General features: G+C 41.3%; 1 pseudogene; it reads right to left on the bottom strand.

Moving 5' to 3' along the window:
* Nucleotides 1-7,642: 7,642 nt before the first annotated feature.
* LOC110701280 lies at nucleotides 7,643-10,873 on the bottom strand (annotated as a pseudogene).
* Nucleotides 10,874-14,016: the final 3,143 nt, after the last annotated feature.

The raw sequence follows: 14,016 nt of genomic DNA, 5'->3' as shown, positions 1-14,016 counted from the left end.
GCCAAAGAGCCCTCCATGATAGCTTATCTTGCCAAGACCAAGTCAGTCATTGCAGAGCTGAAAACTTTTGAGGTTCAGCTGATCCCAAGGGGTCAGAATACTCAAGCCGATGCACTCTCCAAACTTGCCAGTTCATCTCTTACCGAGCTAAACAGATCTGTATATGTAGAAGTGCGTCGAGAGAGAAGTGTCGACGAAGCACCTGAAGTGTGCTGCGCTGACCCAGAGCCTAGTTGGATGGACCCCATCCTAGCTTTCAAGCTTCGGGGAGAAACTCCCGAAGATAAAGCTTTGGCCTCCAAGATGAAGAGAACCAGCTCAAGGTTCATTGTCTTCAGGGGGGAACTTCTGAAAAAGTCCTTCTCAGCCCCATTGCTGAAATGCGTGGGACTAACAGATGCAGATTATATCCTACGGGAGATTCACCTCGGCATCTGTGGGAACCACATTGGGGGAAGGACCTTAGCCCACAAGGCATTGAGGGCTGGATATTACTGGCCCACCATGATCGCAGATGCTAAGGAGCTGGTCCGGAAATGCGAAAAATGTCAAAAATACGCTCCAGTTATCCACCAGCCAGCAAGGGATCTTCAGCCGATCCTTAATCCACTCCCGTTTGCCCAATGGGGACTGGATATACTAGGACCATTTCCAGAGGCTGTGTACCAGAAAAAATGGCTGATACTTGGTGTTGACTACTTCAGTAAATGGATCGAGGCCGAAGCAGCTTCGAACATTACAGAGCAAACTGTCAGAAAATTTATCTGGCAGAATATCATTACTCGTTTTGGCATCCCGAGAGTATTTGTCTTCGATCATGGGAGGAAATTTGATAACTTACCATTGAAGCGGTATACAGATCAGTTCGGCATCAAACTGGCATATTCAGCGGTATGCCACCCGCAAAGTAACGGACAAGCCGAAGCTGCAAATAAACAGATCCTAAATGCCCTCAAGAAGAGGGTGGAAGATCAAAAGTCCAAGTGGCTGGAGGAGCTCCCTGGAACCCTTTGGTCCCTTCGGACAACTGAAAAAGAGGCAACGAGCTATTCACCTTTTGAATTGGTGTATGGTGCCAAAGCCGTTCTTCCAGTGGAAATTGGCTCTGAGAGCCTACGAGTGCACCACTTCTCGGCTGAGAATGAGCGACTGATGAGGGAATCTCTCGATTTCCTCTACGAAGTAAGAGACTCAGCCCGAGACAGGATGGCTGCTTATAAGCAGAGAATCAGCAAATTTTATAACCGAAGGGTCCATGCAAGGCCTCTTAAAAGTGGAGACCTTGTCCTTCGGAATGCTGCTGCAGTTCAGAAAGGCCGAATCCATGGGAAACTCTCAGCTGCATGGGAAGGGCCTTATGAAATCTGTGATGAGCTTCAGCCAAGGACATACCGACTTCGGCAGTTGGATGGAGCTGAGTTGAAAAATCACTGGAACGCTGATGTACTGAAAAAATATCATGTGTAAACCCTTCGGGGCAGGACAATCTTTGTAAGTACATTTTGGACTAATGAAAGGCCTTGGAACCACCATTTATATAAATGTTTGCAACTTTTTATCCTTTCAAAGTTTTCTCGGTTCTATCTACTCTTTAAGGGTTTTTTTATTCAGCCTCGTCTGAAACCTTCGCCTTCGGGTAACTGGGTTTCAGATTGCTGACAAAACTCGTCTTTTTAAAGAACACTGGTCTTTCAGCTGAAGTCAAACTTTAGTAAGACTTGTTCTCCAAAGACATGAGTCCATGGACAATTCTGGGATATTGCCTTAACTGAGCCTTGTATCCCAGAAAGCCATTATCCGAAACATTGCCTTCAGTTGGCCCTGTGTTTCGGATATCCATTTTTCAATGATAGACAGAAAATCAAGGATAACAGCAACTGTTGGAAATTGTTTATTCAGCCTCGTCTGAAACCTTCGCCTTCGGGTAACTGGGTTTCTGATTGCTGGCAAACTCGTCTTTTTAAAGAACTCTAGTCTTTCAGCTGAAGTCAAGCTTCAGTAAGATTTGTTCTCCAAAGGCGTGAGTCCATGGACAATTCTGGGATATTGCCTATCCCAGAAAGCCATTATCCGAAGCATTGCCTTCAGTTGGCCCTGTGTTTCGAATACCCATTTTTAAGAAATAAAGAAATTGTTTATTCAGCTGAAGCCATACTTCAATTTCTGGGGGGGGGGGCAAGAAGCACTACCAGTGCAAGTTTATGTTCAGCAGAATTGAAGAAACAGTAAAGCACTCAAAAAAAAAAGCAGCTGAAGAAAAGAACATCAAATTAATAATTTATGCTCAGAAATTGAGCTACAAGTTCAAATAAGTTAAGAAACTATATCGGCAGCCGCCCACAAGCGGAAAATAACAGCTGCCGAAATACGTACAGAAGCAAAAAATTAAACTGTTTTGTACGACAAGGCAAGCTGAAGCAAAAAATAAACAAGGCAAAAAATTCAGAAAGCGGCAAGTCTAAAGTTGAGCGCATGATGAACCGCAAGATTCTGAAGACGACTGCCCGAGTTCCTATGCTTCAGCCCGAGGATCAGACTGGTCAGCATTGTTGGGCCTCATGGTGGTCTCAGCCCCAGCAGCAGAAGAAGCAGGCTTTGCACTCTGCCGAGCCTCCCTTTCCCTCTGTTCAGCCTCCAACTCCATTCTCTCAGCTTCTTCTTCGGCTTCCTCAGCCTTAAGGATTTCAGCTTCGACTGGAGTTGCATACTTCATATGAGGGTCTTCGGGATTCTGGACCCATTCAGCACATTTGGACCAGTCCAACTTCGGCTCAGCATGAAGGCAGACTCTTCAACACACTCTGAACCCGTTTCTGAAACCCATTTCATATTCTTCCTGGGTATAGACACGGACTTTGAGTAGAGCCTCAGCATCATACAACTTCTTCTGGGTCTCCTCCAAGTCTTCCTTGGATTTCTTCAGCTCATTGGCGAGCTTGAAGGAGGAACCTTTTAGCTCATTCAGCTGCTGCTGAACTTGGAAAGCCTCTGTCTGGGCCTGGGCCACTTCTTCCTTTTTGGACATCAGCTGATCCTCAGCTTCTTGGAGCTTAGCTCTCTGAGCTTCAGCGGCAGCAGCAGCCTCTGAGAGTTGGACATCCCTGGCTTGGAGCATCTCTTCAGCAGCCATTCTGCTGGCTTCAAGAGCTTCTAGCCGTTGCTGCACTTCAGCTTGTGCAACAGCTCCTTCCTGGATTCGGCTCTCAATGGTAGCCTTGAATTTGGAGATGTCCACTCCCATGTGCTCTTGGAGGAATTTTTCCCCTTCCATCAGTGGGGGAAAAACTTCCTTCTCCATAGCATCACAGAAGGTTTTGAAGGCTTCAGCAGCTTTTTTCTCGTATTCTTCACCCTTCTGCTGCTGCTTGCTTCAGCTTAGCAAGCTTTAACTCCTCTTCGGCTACCTTTTTGTCGTGCTCGGCAGCGTCTACCCTATCTTGTAGGGTATCTATCAGCTCTACAGTGAGAGTCTGATTGTGCACGAACTGAAAACAGGAGCACAAGTTAAAATAAAAAATAGAGCTGAATTTTAGAGGAGATAAAGGCAAGGAAAATCACCTGCATCATCAGCAGTTGGTTAGACCTGGCTGGGTCAGGAACTGATCAGCTGGATTCGCCCATCCCAGCAGTGGCCTTCAACGACCAGATTCTTGCCCTATCTACTTCGGACGTGCCAGCAAAATCGCCGAAGTAGGCTGCAGCACCTTCTCGGTTCTGACCCCATATGAGGTCCCAGATGTGATCTGGGATTGGAATTCGGGGGGCCGAGAAACCCATTTCTCCAGATTGCAGAGTCTGGAAGGAAGGAAAGGATGACGACGGAGCTTCTTTAACTTTGGATGGCTCAGCATCCTCCTTCTCAGAAGAGTCAATTATTATGACCTCTTCTTCTTTAGGGGTGAGGACGAAAGCCTCAACCTCTCTTGCAATGTCTGCCGTGAAATCCTCAGCACTGGGCATCACGGCATCCTCATTCTTGTGCTCAGCAGCACTCTCTTGAACTTCTTCTTGGACCCCTCCCTTAGGTTCGGGAGTTTTCTGATCCACCTCCATCTCGGGAGGTGGCAGAGGGGTCTTTGGAGGTGATTGAGGTGGTGGCCGGGGAACCCTCGGCGATCCATTGCCTTCCTCGGGTTCCCTTATTTCGACGCCGATGGTCATCGGCCTCTGCTGAAAGTCATGGGGGCCGATGATGGCCATTCTTCGGCGCCTTTTCTGAAGCGGCTGCTCGTCCATGTCTGAGTCTGAGGACTCTTCTTGTATCTGGTCTTCGGGACGAATAGGGGCTTTCCCTTCTCTGTGTCTATTACTCTCTTCAGACTGTAAAAGACAGGGGAGGAGGAAGAATGTGAGTAAAAACAAAACAACAAACAGAAACAGACAAAATTAAGTCTGAAAGCTCACCGAGGTCTTCAGCAAAGCCTCGTCTTCTTCAGCTGCCCTAGCTGCAGCTTCTTCTTCAGCAGCCCTGGAGGACCCTTCTCCTCCTTCACAAGCTTCAATAACCCGTGCAACCTCTTCGGCCGTACGGGCAGCTTCAGCTTCTTCGTCCAGCAGCTGAAACCAGGGATCTCTCTTCTTCCACCAAGGCTTCTGCCTTTAATACAGAGCAACAACCTCAATTTGGAAGTGGGAAGAGTCTAGATGAACCTCTCTATGCCGCGGTTCAGTGATAGAGGGGGCCCGATCAGTTACAACTCGTTCTCGGTTGACGCCAAGACGAGCGTAGTTAATGCCGACGTTGGTCTCGTCCCGCTCTGAAAAAGAAAAGGGGAAAGGTCAGTTCAGTTAGGTTGGCACAGCATAAAAAAGCGAAGTAAGAGGAGAAAAAGAGATAATTAAAAAGCCTCGGCCCCAGCCGAAGAAGCTTACCATCCTTAAACTTTCGGCTGAGGTCGACAGCTGCTAGCATGTTCTCTTGGAAAACATAATGCGTATCGGGGAGCCAAGTCTCCGGGATATGCTGCATTCGGCCGCTGCCCCCCCGGTTCGGCAGCTTGCCGAAGATATTCTGTTGATTAAGGTTTGGATCTGGGCCGTTATCTGCGGGGGGACCTAAACTTCCCATGTCGGGATCAGGCTCAGCAAGGTACCGGGGAGCGCTGAAGACGCAAGGGTGGCCCGGGTTCGTGGGTGCCCTAACCCAAATCCATTGACCTCTCCAGTCCTTGTCTGAAGAGTCGTTCGGCCACATGGTTAGGTACTGGGGCCGAGACTCAATCCGGTACCACCCAGAACCATGACTTCCGTGCCCACTTTGAATATTTGGCACTAGCCGATGAAGCTTTTTGAAGCAATGCAGGTTCGGCACATACCTGAAGAACTTGCAGACCCATAAGTATGTCATCACCCTTCGGATGCTAGTAGGAGTTAGCTGACATAGGGAAATATTGTAATGGATCAGCAAGTCTCGGACGAATACGTCCAAAGGGAACCTCAGCCCATACTGAAGTTGTCTTGTGTACACCCCCACATACCCCGGGGGTGGACGATGGATTCTATCGGATGCCACGGGCATTCGGCACCAATACCCATCAGCTTCAAGGATGCCGTAATGCAACTCAATTTGTTCGGCAAACCGATACTGTTCGGCAATCTCCACCCACCATGAGTAGGGGCGGTTCTTTATCATGGCCGAAGCTACTTCGGCATCCTCCCACTCTGAAAACCCGGGAAGGATATCCCAAAGGACAGCGGGAACTTCATCGTCCCGCCCAGAAGCGCTCGGCCTCTCCGTTCTCTGAGGAGGAGCCGAGGAAACTGGAGTCGCCCTGATCCCTTCAGCAGGGTCAGACTCTGCTCTTCGTCCATTCCAGGTCCCAATCCTGTTCCTGGGATCGGGAATTGGCCTTGCTCTTCTTGGAGCACGGGCTCTACCCCTAACTCCTCTCGCCATTGATAATTTCGAAGAAAAAAGTCGAAAAAAAAGGGAAGGAGTTCAAATTCGAAGAAAAATAAACTAAAATCAAAGGAATTTACCTTAATCTGAAGCGAAAGTTGCCGATTTACGAGTTGGTAGTGGCAAGTCTCAGTTTCTAAGCTTAATGCTCGGGGAATTTGCGAAGTTTTGATGCGGGTTCTTGGGTTCTCTCGAGAATTCTGGGTTTGTGTTGGTGAATAAGTGAGGAGAGATGACGCGCCTCTGATTATATCTCCAGAAATGGGAATACGGGGAGTCCGCGTTTCAATTTCTCTTAAATACCCCACTAAGTAACCGTTAAACACACGACCTTGCGATTAAACTGCCCATTATCCGTCCAACTTCCACAATTATCCGCCTTAACTGTTGTTATCTCATTAATTACGGTTTAATTACGGTTTAAATTCAAATTTTTGGATTAATTAAATCATTCACTTCCTTCCTTTTCTGATTAAATCAAACCCGACCCGTCATCCTTCCAAGTCGGGTCTGGGGGGCAAGTTGTTTGGGTCCAATTTAGTCCAATTGGGCTTAGGCATTAAATGATCCAATTAAAAGCCCAAGGTCAAGGTTCATCTCTCCAATTGTGCTAAAGTCAAAGATCAGTCCTCAAGGCAAGCCAATGGGGCTAAGGCCCAACTTCTCCATGTATGCAGAGGTATAAAAGCCATCAATATTACATTTGTACATTCATTCAAGCAAAGCCTCAAGCAATTAATTCTCTTGCATAGTGTTCTCTCTTTACGCACTGTACTGACTTTAGCATCGGAGGGGCCTTCCTCGGCAACACCCCCGAGGCTAGTTTACGTGTGTTTACTGTGCAGGAAACCTTCGGCCCAACATTACTTGGATCGAATCTAGTCTTCTCCACTTCATCGGACCTTCGACAAGGTCCCATTGTTTTCACCCGAAACACATGCAATAAATGGATAAGAAGCATGATAATTTATATTATTTTTATAATTAAATAAAAAAAAAAAAAAACACGTGCACTTGTATTATAGATGCCTTGATTAAGTCAAATGGGCGGCTCTATATGTGAATATTTCTCACTCACTTGTCCCCTCCTATATAAACATGGATATTTCATTTTCTAATAACAAAACATCAATAACCTTTAATTATAAACCAGTAAACCACCCATTATATATTTTTTTTTTATTGCATTTTCACAAGTAAATAATTTCTCCGCTATCAATCAATTTCTTAGGCAAAATATTGTGGTAGCAAGGTTTGAGATGTTTTCAATTGATAACATGTTGATTAACATGGGTTGTTTTTAAGTAGCTAGGGGTGTGCAAAAAAATTGTAACCGTTAATCGGTATAACCGACTCATTTTACAGGTTAATTAACAGTACCGTTCTCTATTGAATTGGTGGTAAGTTGCAACAAAATCTTTAAAATTGGTGGTCTTTTACAATATTTTTTTATTTTAAAAAAAAAGGTGGTTTTGCAACATTTCCTTAATTGGATGATTTGTTTGTACGTAGTATAAAGAATGTAGTGTTTAAACTAAATGTGGTAAGTTTTAGCTTTTAGAAAACAAATTTTCTTCTTGCTCTTAAAAATGCAAGTGATTACAAAAACATATAATTAGCTGAGAATTCTTTCTTTGCTTTAACAATTTACAGTAAATATAAATTTTACTACGTAATACTCTTTCTTTCTCAGGTTTTGCATAACTGTAGGACTGCTAGTCAGCTAGTGCTCCTCTCGTACACTTTCATTAAACAGAATGCATAAGAAAGGCTCACTGATCTCAGCTAACTGTAGAACTTCCTGATTATTATTCAAACAAACTCCTTACTATGATGAAAATAGCTACCAAGCAGAATAGATGATGCTGCACTGCAATTTGATACAGGCAGTGGTTCATCTAACTGATCTTAACTTCCCGATTAATAATTGTACAAACTCCATACTATGCTGAAAATAGCTATACTGCAGAATAGCCGTTGCTGCGAGCCTGCGATGTGATATGATGCAGGCAGAGGTTAATCTAGTTTCAGCATGATACGACATTCAGTACTCAGTACACAATTGCAGATTGGTCTTTAGTTTCTACATCCCTCAATTTTTTATATTTCTCTTGGATGCATCAAGCATGCTCAGTTAAGTAATAGGCATGGCCTGCCCTTCGAATTTGTAGATGCATCTTGTTGAACTGGGAACTCCAACCTCAGGCAACAGAGAAACCACTTAAGGTAATGTAACCAACCAGGAATCACACATCACAAGCATTTCAAAAAACAAACCATTCAATTAGAAACCTACATTATGTTCTGTATGAATGGCAGAATAAGAGGGGATAGAAAACAGAGCAATGAACATTACTACAGCACACAACACAACAAAATTACACTTCTTGACGCATTACAAATGGAAAGTAATGTCAAAGATAAGAGACCCTAGCATCAGCAGTTTATATACTGTAATAGAAGATACCACAAGAAAAAAAAAATTGATTGATATCCACTGTAAAAAAAAAAAAAAAAAAAAAAAAAAAATCCAATCTTAGCATGCTTGCACTACAATTCAATTGATAAACTTCTGAAGCAGGCCCTTGGATGAGTCACTTCTGTAATCAGAAGACAAGAGGTCAACAAATGATGCGAAAAGTGTCTGCATCACCTTCAAACCCCTTACTTACCATAAGATCACGATAGTATAATGCTTTTGTGAAGTCGTTATTGAGAATATATCCTCTGATAATTGTATTATAGGTCACATCATTGGGGAAACAGCCATCTTCCTCCATTTTACTCAATAATCGAGTAGCTTCATCCATTAACCCCTTCTTGCAAAAGCCTTTAACTAATATAGTGTATGTTTTACAATCAGGCTGCAGACCTTTGGACACAAGATCAGAGAAGAATTTCACTGCATCGTCAAGTTGCCCAGCCTCACACAAGCTATCCATTAGGATACTATAAGTGACAGTAGTAGGCTTGATACCTTTATCCTCCATATCTTCAAGTAATGCCACTGCCTCATCAAGCCGTTCACTTTTGCACAGGCCATCAAGCAATGAACTATATGTGACAACATCAGGAGTAACTCCATGAGCTTGCATATCATTGAACAACTGGCGTGCAGGTGTAAGTCTATTGGCTTTACAAAAGCCATCAATAAGAGTGTTATAGATTACAACATTCGGTGCTATCCCTTTCTGAAACATATTTTGTAATATAGTAAGAGCCTTGTCAATGTCTTTGAGTTTGAAATATCCATTGATCGTAGTACTAAAGCTTACTAGATTAGGCTCACAACCACTTTGGGCCATGATATCAAGTAGCTTTTCTGCATCTCTCATCTGACCACGCAAACAATAACCATCAAGTAAAGCACTGTAAGTAATGATATCTGGAGCTACACCTTTGTTAGTCATGAGCTGCAGTGTGGCTTGTGCTTCTTCAACGTTACCATCTTTACAAAACATGTCAACCAGCATGCTGTAGGTCGCAATATTTGGTGCTATGTTGCTCTTTAACATCTCAATCAACACACCCTTAGCCTCTTCTCTGCATCCAGAATTGTAGAGGCCTCGAATCAGGGAAGTATAGGTGACAACATCGGGTTGAATGCCATCGGTTTTCATATCGGAGAACAAGTTCATAGCTTGTTGTAACTTGTCCTTACAAAGACTATCAATGATAGTGTTGTATATGACAAGACCAGGCTTACAATAACCTTGAGATTGCATTTTGGTAAGCAAATTGAGAGCACTGGCATTGTCGCCGATTCTACAAAGACCTTTAACCATAGAACCACATGTAACAATATCGGGTCGGAAACCAAAGTTGACAATCTTATCCAACAATTTAGCAGCTTGAGGGAGGTTATCATTAAGGATATAACCATTAATTAAGGTGTTAAAGGTATAATTATCTGGGGGATACCCAATTTTAAGGGATTTAGCCATGATAGAAAAACCGAAATCAACGCGGCCTAAATGACAGTAACAATTGGAAAGAATGCCCAACAAATGCCTATCAGGTCGAATACCCAATAATTGAAGCTGCTTGGAAAGAGAAATAATGGTGGAGTGAGGTTGAAGGCGTTTCAATTTGGAAATGGCAGTGAATAGCTGACTGAAAACGATAATAGAAGGAAGAGGACGCAAACAAATCAACTGATCGAAGAGGAAAAGGGGATATTTAAGATCAGAAAACCCTAATTTGCAATGTTCTTTAATTGAATCGATAAATAAATGACGATCATCAATAGCAACATTTGTTTTACTAGAAAAATGTCGAAAATGAAAAGGAAAGGGGGAAGAAATTAGGGGAAAAGGAGGAAAGAGAAGAGTACCACCATTAAAATACAGAGCTTGAATCTTCATCTTCATCTTCATCTTCTGAAAAAGTTGGTTACACGCTCGCCGGAAATTACTTTCTTTGTTTATGAAAATTTCCGGTGAACAGTAAAGTTATCCAACTAAGTTGCCAATCCAACTTAGTAACATTTTTTTTTTTTTAACATGCCATTGTTTTTAATTTGCCCAAAACACAAAATCATACTCCGTATGGAGTAGTGGACCAGTGGAGTACTCAATAAATGAGTCAAATTTTAAAAACTTTCATCATTAATTCTTAATTTTCTTATTAATCTAGATATACTTATTTGATCTCCGGTTGAATTTTCTTGTTATATTTTATTAATATCAAGGTTTTATAATTTTTTTATGGGTATAAAAATGGAGTTATATACAAGAATATTTGAAGACGTGTTTTGAAGTTCGTGAAAAGTCAAATGAGGCCAAAAAGAGACATGAACGAGTATTATTCATTAAATGAGTAAGTTTATATCAATGAAAATAAATTGCACTAAACGTAATCTAAATTTTTGTTGGGACCAAATAAATCGTAACGGCAATGCAAATTACTCAAGGGGATGGTTTGAACGTGTGACTTATTGTACACATGCTCTCAATGTTAACCCCTGTAGACACCCATTTGTGTCTCCCCAAAACAAAACCCAGTGATGAGTAACTTTCACGTCGAATCATAATCGAATGAAAACTTTATTTTAAGAAAACAGCCAATTCAGTTTGGTTGGTCCATGATATGGGTCCAATAGTAGTGTAGTTGGATGGAGCTTGCAAAGACCTTTCCAACGATATATTATAAGCCCAATTCCGATGAATATCGAGCAAGTTATGGCCAATTTACTAAACTGGGCCCGGTTTGAGCTTTATGTACGGCCCAATGATCTAGGGGAGGGCCTAATATGATTTATCATTCCTAATGCAATTAGGAATGGTTTTGGTCTTCTAGAATTTTCTAGAAGGTTCTTTTCATTCCTAATTCAATTAGCATTGATAAGTTGACTTTGTTGACTTTTCAGAGTTTTAATCAAAATCAAATAACATTTTCGAAGAAATTATATTATTTTATCTTCTAGTACGGCAAACTTATCGGATTCTCGAAAACGCGTTAGAATCAAGACTGGCGTCCAACCCAGGCCTTGGCGCCTGGAACCAGGCTTGGCGCCAGGCGCTAGCCATTGGCGCCTGGCGCTAGCCAGGGTTGGCGCCAACCTTGTTTCCTGAGCGTCAGACTCTGTTTTGTTAAATTATCTTTTTTGGCTGATTTTCTCTATAAATATCGTATCAAAAACTCCGTTTTGATGGACCAATTTTCACCAATTCTATTCATTCGCAAGCTTTCATCAACAATCATTAATTCTTTAGCATTCTTTAATTCATTCAATTCGTTCTTACTTGTTTTCATACAAAATTCCGTATTCACAAGATCTAGAAACACCTAACATATTCGAAGTTGCCTTCTCCCTAGACGTGAAAGGTTTAATTTCTGAGGGTTTGGTCCCAAATCTCTCTTTCAATTATTTAATTTAATTGTTTGGTTATTATTTTCCTTGAAGTTACCAACGTGTGTATTTTGTTATTAGAAAGAGGTACGAGGCATCAAAGTAAGTGATTTAATTGATTTATTGATATTATGATGTAGAAATCATGTTTGTATTGTTATTATGATATTCCTAGTATCATGTCTAGGGTATTTTTAATATTAAATATGATTGTTATGATGCCTTTTATGTTCTTCCTAATGTTTATTCATGTTAGTATCATGTTAGGGTTAAAGATTTGATTTTTATTGCTTAGTGACATGCTAGGGTTTGTTATTAACCTTGTTAGTATCATGCCTAGGATCTTGCTATGTTCATTGTGCTTTAATATTAATATGAGCATGATTTTGATTATGATCATAATTTATGATGATTATGAATATTATTATTATAATTATTATAATTCATGTTTATTCATGATATTTATTATTATGTTGCTTGATGCTTATTATTTATTGCTTGATCACGCCTTTATTGCCTGTTAAAGGGAATTTGTACTTGTGAGCACGCTTAATAAGATAATTAATAATCTTGTTTAGGGTTAATGTGATTATAATTCAAGTGATCGCCAATAATAATTTGTTTGTGCATTAAATTCAACCAACATAGATTAAACAGGTTTAGGGTTAATCCTAATGATTGTATGTTAGTCAAAAAGCGCACATGAATACGAGCAGAATAAAGTAGAGGCCTATTATTAGGGCAGGTTCAATCTCTTTTAGGTTGGATTTGTACCATCATCCCCGAACCCTTATTTGGTTCATGACCTTATGGAGTTGACGATCTCTTGGATCGTTAAGGGGTGTAACCTTCACCTCGTGAACGGTTTACAAGTTCCTTAAAAACTTGTTGGCGACTCTTTTGCTCTATCTTCTTCCCTTTTGGACGCCACCGTATTTTAGTGTATGATCACAGTGGGGTTCAAGCTAGTGGGATTAAAGGTTTGAATTATTCCCTACAACCCCTAAGACTAAAATTAAGCTAAAACACTCTTTTTTTTGGTGCAAAAATAAAACAAAAGCAAAGTAGGGGGAACAAACCGTGGTAGAGCATTAGAACCACTGAGCCACACCAACCAACTAGTAAACTACATCATTTTGAAGTTTTTTTGTTAAGATTTTATTACATTCATCGATAAATTAAACATTAAATTAAATTAAATTTAAAAAAATAGTAAGTAAATAGCACTCCCTTCGTTTTTTTTAATGCATCACTATTCTTTTATGATTGTTTTTTTTTTAATTTTAAATGCATCACTTCCTTATTGATAACTTTATACTATATTTTATCATTTCTCTCTCTTACTTTAAACCCTACTTAAATTATTTTACTATTTTTCTTTCCTCCAAGGTCCCCACTTATATAATAAAAATATCTAACTCCCTTTCACATTCTTTCTCTTTCATGGCCCCTTCTTACTTTTATTATAATAAATTATTCACTCACTCACAATATTATATTACTCTCATAAAACTCCGCACTATCGCGCATCACCGAGTGATGCAAATAAAAAACACAAAGGGAGTATAGGAAGGTCTTGATCTCCACACTAACTTTTTTTTTAGGCAAAACAACCTAGCATTAATTAGAAAAAAATGTTGTCCATCAATACATACATACAGAGCAATATGTTGTGGACAAAAGTTTTCTTACACTTATTCTACTCCAAAAGAAATTAGCTTTGCTAAATGATACGCAACAAAGTTGTCATCCCACTTAACATTGTCATCTCCACACTTTACTTTATGAATTAACTTGTAGGTCATTTAGGCTAATTGTGCCACATGGCGACATATGATGGGTTGTTTATTAAATTAGTGAGTTAATTATTTTAAAAACAAACTCTAATTTTTTTTTGAAAATAACCACCACTCTGTCTCCCCTTTTTTATAGCCACCTGCGGCAAGCCCCTCGTCGACAACTGACGAGCGCCTTCCCGTCGCCCGCATCAGTTTTTCTCAATCCTTTGGCGCCAACACCGGGCACTGACCCTAGTTGCTCCCCCCCACCCGCCCCCCCCCCCCCACGGTTGGCATTGCATGCATCCCCCGAACTAATGCCCTCCCCCCTTCCCCTTAAACCACTATCCTGAAACCCTAAAATCCCATAATCGAAAATTCTAGGGTTTCAAATATTCAATTTTCGGGTTTTAGGGTTTTGGGATGGTGGTTTGATCAAGGGGGGAAGTGGGTGGAGATGGTAAGGGGAGGGCGAATTAGCTTCGCTG

Source organism: Chenopodium quinoa, unplaced genomic scaffold, assembly GCF_001683475.1.
Source record: "Chenopodium quinoa cultivar QQ74 unplaced genomic scaffold, ASM168347v1, whole genome shotgun sequence".
Taxonomy (NCBI): domain Eukaryota; kingdom Viridiplantae; phylum Streptophyta; class Magnoliopsida; order Caryophyllales; family Amaranthaceae; genus Chenopodium; species Chenopodium quinoa.
Note: the sequence above shows the minus strand (reverse complement) of the source record. Positions and strands in the feature narration are given on the sequence as shown.